The following is an 11,526-nucleotide window of genomic DNA, read 5'->3' as shown; positions in this document are numbered from 1 at the left end:
ATCGAACTCAGGACCTCTGGAAGAGCAGACAGTGCTCTTAACCACTGAGCCATCTCTCCAGCCCCTGTTATTGCTATTTTAAAAAGCCCCAGTCATCTTCCACATCCTTGGGTTCCTTCTTGAACACAGGCCAAGACCAGTTGACATGCTTATTCTTACTGGGCTGAGACAAATTCTCAACTTAATTTCCATCTCTGTAATAGTTAGTGGTCGACAAATTTTTACTATGTTTACTGGACATTTAAACCCCATCTCTTGGAAACTGTATTCTCATGTCCGTAGCCCATCACTTGACTTCTAGGTATTCATTTTATTACTCTCCGTATATTCTAGACATTAATCCTGTCATCTTCAGCGAGCAAGGCTCTGTAGTGTGCTGTTCCACAGCACTCCAAATGCGCCCTCCTACGTTGTCCAGCCTGTAATGACGCCCCCCTCCCCCCCTCCACCCAGCCCTAGTTTCTTCCCTCAAACTCCTAAAACCAGAGACACCGGAGCCCAAGGCAAACCCCTAGCTTGAGCACCTAGGCAGAAGTACCGCCCCGCTGACAAGGGTGGCGCATGCGCAGTGAGAGTAGCGGGTCTGGCTGGGTGGAGCCTCGAGTGCTGTCACACCATGGCGCAGTGCTATTGCGTCATCTGGAGTCGCGGGTCAGTTGCGTCTTCAGACTGCGTCCCTGCCTGGCTTTGGTCCCTGAGCGTCGCTGTTGGACCCGGCCCGTTTTGTTTCGTCCCAGACTCTTCTCGTGGCTTTGCTCACTGGTGTGCTTCACCAAAGTCTGCCTAGGATCTGGAGAAGGGAACGGCCTAAAAATGAGTATGTGAAAAGTAACTTCCAAGCACCTCACATCATGGTAATAAGTATCAAACGGAAAGGGAAAGCTCGCAGGTATGTTTCTGCCATGGCAGAAGCAGCGCTCCCACAGGCTTCAGAAACAGACTCCCCGCGTTCGTCTTCCTTCAGGTTCAGAGGGCTTGGTTCCAGGCCTCCTTCGGTGTCCGTATCCGTAGCACGTGATGGGACTCACGCACGCACTAGCAAGTCTAGTCCTTGCTGCTTGTCACTAATCTCTAGGCTATCCGCAGATTCCTCGTCAGCTTTTGGTTTTCTCACAGTACACAGGGCACCGTTACTAACGGCGCTGTGAGACTTCTCAGATGACGATGGGAGTGTGCTAAAATGGAAAACTATGTCAGTCACTGTGTGAGTGCAGGGAAGAGTTCCCCATCTCCGCAACTGTGCCCCGCAGCCGCTGTTTCTTCTGTCAGGCAGAATGGGAGGAGCTGTACTGCCTGGATGCAGGGCGGGGTGCGAGGGCCATGGGATACCAGACCAACCTGAGTTCACCCTGGCTGGGCAGTCCACACCACTCTGCCTCTGTCTTTTGTATCCCATGAAGTGTACTTTGTCTCCTGCATCACATGATCCTGTTCATCCCAGGAAGCAGCCATAAGGGTCGGGAAGGTCCGGGAACATGAAGCCACTGTTTCGATGAGATTCTCATCAGTGCTTGTCCACATGCATGGCCTGGAGAGTGATGTGGCTTCCAGTCTGTCCCTAGTTGTGGTCAGCTGTAAGGAGTCACACGTGCCCTGAGCCCCTGTGGCCTGATGGGCTCTAGCCATCCTTTCATTTTCGGGCATAGGGATGTGGCTTTGGGCCCATGACTGTTGAGCAAGGGCAGCTCACAATCTGTCAGACTCAGGAGTCCTGTCTCTGCTTGATCCCTCTCATTACACAGTAGCATCTGGGTGCCTCACTGTCTCTGGATGTCCATCCACAGTCCCTCTTTGCAAAGTCCCCACAGTCACACCTGGGTTCATGCTTCAGGTTTCTGTCCAAGGCCTCTAGCTCCCTTGTGACTGGGCCTGTGATGAAGCAGAACATCGTGGTGTCCGGTACGATGCACAGAGTGCCTCATCTTAAGGTGGCCAGAAAGCAGAGAGCAGGAAGGAAAAAGGACCAGGATCAAAGCACAGCCGTATGAGTCACAGCCGGTTGACTTAATTCCAGCAAGTGGACTACCTTTAACAGTCCTGCCACTTAACAACCATTCGACAGATCACCCTTAACAGAGGTGTATCTAGGGCCCACAGGCATCCCAGGAGCTATGCATGTAACACAGCACATCTGTACATGTCAAAATGTGATGCCCCTGGAAAACAGATCTTGCCAGACACAGGTGTGTGAGTTTCTAAAGTTCCTGGTATCTGTCAATCCTCACAGCCCAGGGCATCAGAAGATCCTGTGAGCAGGCAGCCAGAAAGGTCACGAGTTCAAGTACAGTCTGGGATAGAGTGAGAACACTGATTCAAAAAAGCAACCCTCAAGGACTGGGGACACAGCCCAGCGGTAGAGTTATGCCCTGGCATCAATTGCCAGTCACACATACCACCCCGCCCCTCTCCCCCGACACAAGTGTAGGGGAGTGTGAGTGTAACAGAGATACATAGACTGCTTTGGGAGGAGGAGCAGAAGCTAGACAAAGACCCTCTGAGGAGTCAGACACAAGCTATGGTGGCTCACATAGCCACTGAGAGGCAATGCAGGTGCTCACTAGGGCCACTCATCCCATTCCCCTGTGGGCTTCAGTTCTATGCCTCAGCCTGAGTGGTCTCCCCTCCGTTTTCTGGGGGAGAAGTGTGTTCACAAGTTCATCTGCAGTCTGTGCTCATCATGAATTCAGCCCCTGCTCAGCACGAGGCCCTGGAAGGTAAACATGAACCCTGGAGATCCAGCTCATCAGGGAACGCCACCTGCATGAAGCCCTTCACATCCCCCAGCCCCCTCCAGCCTCACCTGGCAGTGTTGTAATACATCCATGACCTCTACACCTTGTGTGATAACACCCTGGACCAAAGCAGAAAGAGGTTCAGAAAAGGGAACAGAAAGGGGACTGAAGAAAGGAATGTCAAAGCAGATCACCTGAGTGTTAAGTCACCAGTGTGAGATGTTATTCTCCAGTGGGCACCCTCTCTCCAGAACCTACATTCCTCTGGACTTTTCCCATGAACCTGAGAGCAAATAGCACCACAGCCTCACTGAGGCCATGCTTGATTGTTATTGCAACTTTCTTCTTTTGGAACCTAAGTAGATAATTCTATAACTAGAGCTGTTGGTGTGACCATCACATCAAGGACAGGAATCTTCTTGTGACCCCTGAGCAATGACAGGTGCACAGAGTGGGAAAAGAGGACCCCACTTAGGTCTGGAGGAAGCAGGCTGCGGGATACAAAGACAGAGATGGAGACAGAGTGAGTGCCCCGAAGAGGCTCCAGGTCTGGAGGGGGCTGGGAGACTCCACACCAGAATGAGTCCCTGCATCTCCTCTTCCTGCCACATGCTGCTGCTCTGCCCCCAGAGCAGATTTCCGGGCACAGCTGGACTTCCACCAGGAAAGCCTTCTTCTCTGCACCAGCCAACCAAACCCCTCCAGGCTCTGACCTTGTAGGGTCTTCAGTCAATGCCTGATTGTTCACAACACCTGCCTGCTTGTTCACAACACCCGCCTACTGCCTCAGCTGACTTACGTCCTCGGGACCACCTGTTGGCATGCATGTGCCCTGAATTTTGGAGATAGCTTCAGGGGCTATGTTTAAGATCTAGCAGGGACCGGGCGGTGGTGGTGCATGATGTGGGAGTGTCATATATCAATCTGTTGATTTCATTGTAAGCAATAAAGAAACTGCTAGGCCCATTGGATAGGCCCACCCTTAGGTGGGTGGAGTAAACAGAATAGAACGCTGGGAGGAAGAGGAAGTGAGGTCAGACTCCACAGCTCTGCTCTCCGGAGCAGACGCAGGAGAGACGCCATGCTACCTGCTCCAGGGAAGACGCACACCATGCCCCAGCTCCGACCCAGGATGGACTTAGGCTAGAATCTTCCCGGTAAGCGCACCTAGGGGCGCTACACAGATGATTAGACATGGGCTAGTCCAGGTGTGAGAATTAGCCTAGAAGAGAATGGGCCAAGCAGTGTTTAAATGAATACAGTTTGTGTGTAATTATTTCGGGGCATAAGCTAGCCGGGCAGGGCAGGCGGCTGGGGTTTTGGGGACACAGCCCCACCGCGTCCATATTACTACAAATGACGCCCAGACGTGTGGCTAACTAAACCCACTTAAAAAACCTGAGAAGGCTTAAAAATAAGGGAGAGAGAGTTTAACACAGATTTTTGCTGTTTGTTGGTGGCGTGCTGTAGAGAGATTTCCTGATTTGGCAACAGCAGCAGAAAAAACGCTGTGTCATTTCAAAGCGTGGCTTCCTGGGGCTGTGCCGCCAGTGCAAACTCTGGCTTTATGTTTGTGTTCCCGCTTGGGATCGGAAGGAGAGTGCTCTGAGACCGTGACGATGACTCAGAGCTCCCCGCCTGCTCCTGGGCAGAAGGCAGAATCAGGCTTAGGCAGGCGAAAGAGCATGGCGGATTCCTGCCGCCATACAGGGACGTGTTTTCAGACTGCGCAGTGCTCTGCGTGTCAGATTTGGATGTAACTTTGATGAAAAGAATTTCTGTGCTGCATGCTCAGTTTCAGAATTAAAGTGCTGAGTGCCGCTCCTACCTGGTAGCCCCAGAGCTAGCACAAAATGGTACGTCCTCCATTTTGAAATTTTCCTGACTCAGCTTCAGCTGCAAATCCCTGAAGCTCATTAAGAGGTCCTGCCACGAAACACTTAAATGGTGTTGACGAAAAGCTAAATGCATGCTTTTCGGTTTTCAGCCGTAGCAGGAAAAAGCTGCGCCATTTAAAAATGCCGGCTTTCTGGGCTTTCCTGCCATGGCAAACTCTGACTGAGGTAGGAGGGCCGGCTACCGAGAGAGGACTTGAGTGTTGTCTGTTGTAGCTTGTTGGCTGGCAGGGACCTTGAAATGCTATAAACATGGCTACAGCCAGTACCTCAGCCAAGAGGCTGAAAAGCTAAGGAATGGACTGGATCTAGCTGGCAAAGCCACGCCTTTAGTCCTACTGATATTGCTTGGTAAATTAAAGGCTCTTGTGGTCAGAAAAAGAGAGATATACAGTAAAGAGAGATTCAAAGACAGAGAAAATTTCTGAATGGTTTACTGTGTGTTAAAAATATGTGCGAGCTAAAAGTTGAAGTTCTTAAAGTAAAAAAGGAAGAGAGTTGTTGTGTGTACACACCTTTAATCCCAACACTTGGGAGGCAGAGGGAGATAGACCTCTGTGACTTCAAGGTGTGGTAGCACACGCCTTTAATCCCAATGCCTGGGAGGCAGAGACAGGCGGATCTCTGAGAGTTCAAAGACAGCCTGGTCTACAGATATACGCTCAAAAAGCAAAAAGTTAACTTAGGAATGTCACAGCTTGGATTCTTAAGCGTCTAGTGATTTAAAGGCGCAAATCAAAAGTGCTCCTGGATAGTAAAAAATTGTAGATTCACAATAGGACAGATTCAGACCACTAAATGAGTCACACTGTTGGATGAATGTACGTTGGCTTGGGAGAGAGAAGAAAAAGAATATAGAGAATAAAGTTAATGGTTTAAAAAAAAAGGTAAAGTCTTTAAAAAGACAGAGTACAGATAGTTAAGAGATTAAAAGAAATAAAGAAAAATAAGCCGCGTAAAGATGAAAAATTCACAGAGAGTCTGGATTCTTTGTATTATTGTGTTTTCTTTAAAATTTTTGACTGTGAAGGAGCTAAGTACAGAGAGACATTTCATTGCATGGGCTGCCAAGCTAAACCAGAATGGATGTAAGGGTATTACGATTTCAGAATTTGGGTCTAAGGATATGATGCTTGGGAGAGAGTCTTCTTTTGTTTTCACAGAGGATGAGACTCTATGGATTTCTTCTATTCCGATTTGGTATAATGGACCACGTCCTCCTGAAGGTTTGCTGTGAACATCTTCAGAAAATTGCTTTGCTCAACTGCCAACTGAGATAAACCTGGCATACAGGTTACACCCTAAATAATCTGATTAACAGCGCCCCCATTCAGCAGGAAGCAGTTTGGAGAGAAAAAACTGCGCCCATGTTCCCAAATATAGTTTATAAATGTTCTTTTACATTTAAAGGGGGATATGATATAGGTATGAATAATTTGCATTAGTATAGATTTTGCTTTATTGATAGAGATTTAAGGTCAATTTTGTTATATGTATAAGTGTTTCTAATTTTGATTAAGGTATTGTGATTGTGTAGTTCATTTAAATATTTACTGTATAATTAAGAAATATAGGTTGTTAAGGGATAATCATCGATAACAGTAAAGCTTCTAGTCATGTTAGTTAGATTTTCTAGATATATAGAGATATATTTTAGATAGACATTCTTCATGTCCTTCAAAGATTATAGAATAGGACATTTAATGTTTTAATAACTGAGGACTTTTCATGACAATGAGACACTCTGCTCCTGGCAGCACCAATCTACTTCAAGAAGAAGATGGGCATCGAAGAGGATCCTTATGGAGTTTGATAGCCATTTGGGCAAGAAACTGCTCTTGCCTGGACTATTGCATAAACTGGACACAGAGAACCCACAGAGAGAGGACTACTGAACTTGCCTAAGGTGAGATGATCTTTCGGGGTTCCTGATTCATGAAAGAGTCTGCGAGTCATTCTGCAGGACACAACAGATAGTGACTGAACTGACTTTGAATTTTCCTGCTTTATGGAAATGTCTGCTGGATACCATGGGCCTGAAGGCTGAAGACAGATGCCCCAACGGTACGGAGGAACTTTGGTGACTATCCAGGGAGTGAGATGTCTCTGTCATTTCTAGAGTTTTAAAAGTTGCTTTTTTTCTTGTTTGCTTAGGTAGTAATGTATCTTTTTGGAGTCTTTGATGGAGTTAAGAATAGTTAGTTATAGTTATAGTTTTCCTTAGTTATGATAAAGATTATTGTAATTTTTACTTGATAACTGTTTTGTTATATGTAATTTTGCCTTCCTTTAACCTTTTGTTTAAACAGAAAAAGGGGAAGTGATATGGGAGTGTCATATATCAATCTGTTGATTTCATTGTAAGCAATAAAGAAACTGCTAGGCCCATTGGATAGGCCCACCCTTAGGTGGGTGGAGTAAACAGAATAGAACGCTGGGAGGAAGAGGAAGTGAGGTCAGACTCCACAGCTCTGCTCTCCGGAGCAGACGCAGGAGAGACGCCATGCTACCTGCTCCAGGGAAGACGCACACCATGCCCCAGCTCCGACCCAGGATGGACTTAGGCTAGAATCTTCCCGGTAAGCGCACCTAGGGGCGCTACACAGATGATTAGACATGGGCTAGTCCAGGTGTGAGAATTAGCCTAGAAGAGAATGGGCCAAGCAGTGTTTAAATGAATACAGTTTGTGTGTAATTATTTCGGGGCATAAGCTAGCCGGGCAGGGCAGGCGGCTGGGGTTTTGGGGACACAGCCCCACCGCGTCCATATTACTACAGGTGCATGCCTTTAATCCCAGCACTTGGGAGGCAGAGGCAGGCGGATCTCTGTGAGTTCGAGGCCAGCCTGGTCTAGAAGAGCTAGTTCCAGGACAGGAACCAAAAGCTACGGAGAAACCCTGTCTCAAATACAGAAAAAAAAAAAGATCTAGCAGGGTCTTAGCATCTTGTCTCTGATTCTCCCTGTAAGCAGAGCTGGCAGCAGTCTCCCACAGCCATGCTGAGCTAGAACAGCCACCATAAGTGGGTCATCAGCCCCAAACACCTGTCACCTGGTCACTCTGAGATGCTGCAGCTGTTGAGATCTGTGGAAGCTGGGCTTCCAGTGTGGTCAGGTTGGTGGATCAAAATAGATTATCAAAAGGGATCCAAATAGATTTAAAAAAAAAACAGAAGAATGAAGCTAGATGGGGGAAGGGGGCAGCATTGGGAGAAGGAACAACACTTCAGTGCACAGATGAGGCTTTCTTAAGCTTTGTGTTACATTGGTTTCCAGGACATATACATGCATGTATGCATGTGCACACACATTCACTCTGTCTTTATGGACAGGACGGCAGGGGCTGCCATGCAGAGGTATCCTGCAGGGCTGCAGCCGTGGGCTTACATTCTCATTCTTGTGAACTTAGCCTTGATACACACGGGCTAGCCTGGCATGTAATTATCTGGGAGTAACAGTCATCTCATCTTTTACTGAAGACCACCTCCCCAGCACGAAACCTGAAGGACAGACAAGCAGGGCAAGGCATGGCAGGGCACAGCAGGGAAAGGTGGTCTGATCTTCTACCAGGAGGGGCCCAGCCTTCTTGGCCCCAGGAAACTCTGGGCATTCTTCTAGCTCAGTGTCCCCTAGGGTGGGGTCATTTCTCCATGACTAACCGGACTTAGCTTCACAGACCTGCCTCAGTGCCCACACTTGCCCAAGACCTCAGAGTTGTGCACATGAGCGCACAGTAGCCTACACTTCCAGCCTGGCTACACTGCTCTGGTGGTCTCAGTCCTTGCCAGGCTGAACTCACCCCACGGCTCATCATCCTCAAGGCTGGGGGGCTGCCCCTCACCACTTAGAAGCAAACATGAGAGAATCCCCTAGTGACTTTGAGACCCACAGATCTTACTCCTCACCATGATAGCTGCCGAGCTGATTCCTTGGATCTTGACCTTTGTCTCTCTTGACCACTTCTCTTGCCCCAGCTCTGGTGTCTACCCTCTGTTCACATATACTCCAAAGTCTACATGAAGTTGTCTATTTGAGATGACAAACATGTTAAATCACACCCCATGCAGGCGCACAATTGTCAATTGAAAAGCACAGCGCAGATGAGGTCAATGCACAGATACTTCTCAGTGCCTCACCTCCTGGCTTTGGGTGTCTTTCCCTTCCCCTCCCTTTGATTGGAGACACTTTGTTCCTGGAGACCTGACCTATCATCACACTGTCAGGCTGCTCACTGGACATGGACACTGGCTGGATGATAGAGCCGCAGAGGATGAGCTGCACCCTTGGTGGTCAGAGTCCACAGTGCCTCCTTGAGAAGTGAGCTGTTTTCTGGAGGTGTGTCCTGAGAGCCCACATGGCTTTTTGGCTCAGTGCACAGGTACTCATGGAGTGGATGCAGAGGGCAGCAGCAGCATCATGCTGGCAGGCTGCCCTGAAATAAGAGATGCTCCTCTTCAGCAGGGAGCACTGGGGAGCAGCAGACATGATGGCCCTCTTGCCTTCCTCCACCCTTGAATGTCCACCACTGGAAAGCTGGCATTTATAGGGAAAGGCGTGAAGGGCTGACTTGCTAGCTCTCGGGTTCAGGAGGAGCGGGAAGGTGGGAAGATCTGCAAGGGTCACACAAGGTGTCGCACCTGCTGTCCTCTCAGGGGTTCTGGTGTTGTAATACCAGATATGTAGTCATTGTTTTATTGAAGATTTATGCTTTTAAAGATTCCAGGACCTCATAAGGGTCACATCCCAAATCTGCCATGATGACTGTGATAATGGAGTCTGGGACACTCCGGCAAGGAAAACTCAAGAGAAGGCACCTCCCCTAGAGTGAGCCATGGATGCTGCACAATGCAGTCTATAGTGGCTGCTGGGGTTCAGGGTGAGTAACTGACCAATCACATTTAACACACTTGCAGAAAGATGGGGTAAAGTATTTCTCAAACAGGATCTTCTGCTTTATCCTGGGATTGGTAGGTGCTTGAAAAGGGAGGCACCCTGTGGTCATAAAGTAGGACTCCCAGGCTCCACATATTAGCTGCGGGCCCATCATATCTTTCTCCTACAGGAGCTCTGGGGCACAGAATGGGAGGCTGAAGAAGAACGACTGCAGCTTTCTGCCCAGGGCTCACCTGAGCCCAACCCAGAGTCACTGAGTTTGATGTTGCCTTTGCCATCCACAGGGTATTTTCTGGCCTCCGGTCTCCATGCACCACACTTTGAATGACAGTGATGCACAGTGCTCCCAATATGCTGGGAAAGTTGTCGCACCCCTCCCCCCCACAGATGTCCATCCTCCTGGATCCTGTCCAGCAGCTCTCTCCTGCTTCTGTGCCCTATTACAAGGCAGGTGTTGACAGTGGTGTTGATTATCTGATAAAGCTGGATGACTGAGGGATTTCATGATGTCAATTTCTGATGTGACAAATGAAAGAGTTCCTCAGCAGGACTTTCAGCGCCACCAGGGTCTGGGTAAGGAGGTGGCAGAAAATCTCCACAAGTGTGGTAGTATATGCACACACACAAACACAAAAAAAACCCAAAACTCCAATAAGTACCTCTATTAGCCTTATACCCCTAACCAGCAAGCCAAGAAATAGTTCACTATGTCAGTGCCCAGCAGAAGACCAATGTCAAGTCCAACAAATCACCAACTTCCAAGTCCACAATGCAACAGCTATGCAAACTGCACAACCCAGCTGCAGCCAGTCCATGCTTCTTTTGGACCTTGCATTGCTCACAATGGCTCCCTGTGATGTCAGAGCAAGGTGCTACTGATGTACAGACTTGCCTGGCATTACTCATTGGTGGGTTCAAGAAACCTGAATTCCCATATAGAGTTGTGACACATAGCGTTTGTCAGAGCAACTAGGCAGGAGTGGAGCACACACCTGAAAGCGGAAAAGAATGATGGGTACTACACAGTACTGGAGACTCTCAACAAATAATTACTATTTATATCTGTAATTATGTGTCTGTGCATGTTCACATACCTGTGGAGGTCTGAAGAGGGTGTTCGATTCCCTAGAACTGAAATTAGCAAGTGATTGTTTTGTTTTTGTTCTTTTTCTATATAGACATAGCTGTCATGGAACTCGTTTTGTAACCAAACTGGCCTCCAACTCAGAGATCCACCTGCTTTTCCCTCTGGGGTGCTGGGATTATAGGTGTGCGGCGCCACCACCTGGCTGACAAGTGATTGTAAGCCATCTGGCCTTGGTGCTAGGAATGGATTCTGTAACAAAGTAGGCTAAACAAGCCTTGAGCAAGCCAGTAAGGAGCACTCTTCATGGTCTCTGTATCAACTCCTGCCTGAATTCCCATCTTGGAGTCCTTTGATGATGAACTGTGATGTTGAAGCCTAAGCCCAATAACCCTTTCCTCCCCAAGTTGCTTTGGTCATGGTGTTTCATCACAGCAGCACAGCAACCCTAAGACAGGTGTTAGGGTTTGTCTATATACACATGAATGTAGTACTCACAGGTCAAGTGTTGGATCCCTGGGACTGGAGCTATGGAGGGCTGTGAGCCACCATGTAGGCTGAGAACTGAACCTTTGTCATCTAGAAGAGCACCAAGTGCTCTTAACCACCGAATCATCTCTCCAGCCCCCATGAAATTTTGAACTGTATATAACGCATTTTGGTCATAGTCACCCCATTCCTGCCTCTTATAACCCTCTCCTCCCCCAATTCCCCCCTTCTCAAATAGTTATTTTTCCTCTTCCTTTTCATTTTTTTTTTTGAGCCAATGTCCTTAATTAGGGTTGCTCACAGGTTCATGGACACCGTATCAGGGTCTATTTGCTTTGAGAAACAAAGTTCTGTGCTCTTAAGCTTTACAGTGGTGGCACCTGCCCCAGTGTGGCATGGCAGCATCCTGGTACTCAGGGTGGAATATGGGCTAGG

The sequence above is a fragment of the Microtus pennsylvanicus genome, chromosome 8 (assembly GCF_037038515.1).
Source record: "Microtus pennsylvanicus isolate mMicPen1 chromosome 8, mMicPen1.hap1, whole genome shotgun sequence".
NCBI classification, from domain to species: Eukaryota; Metazoa; Chordata; class Mammalia; order Rodentia; family Cricetidae; genus Microtus; species Microtus pennsylvanicus.
This window is presented reverse-complemented; position numbering follows the sequence as displayed.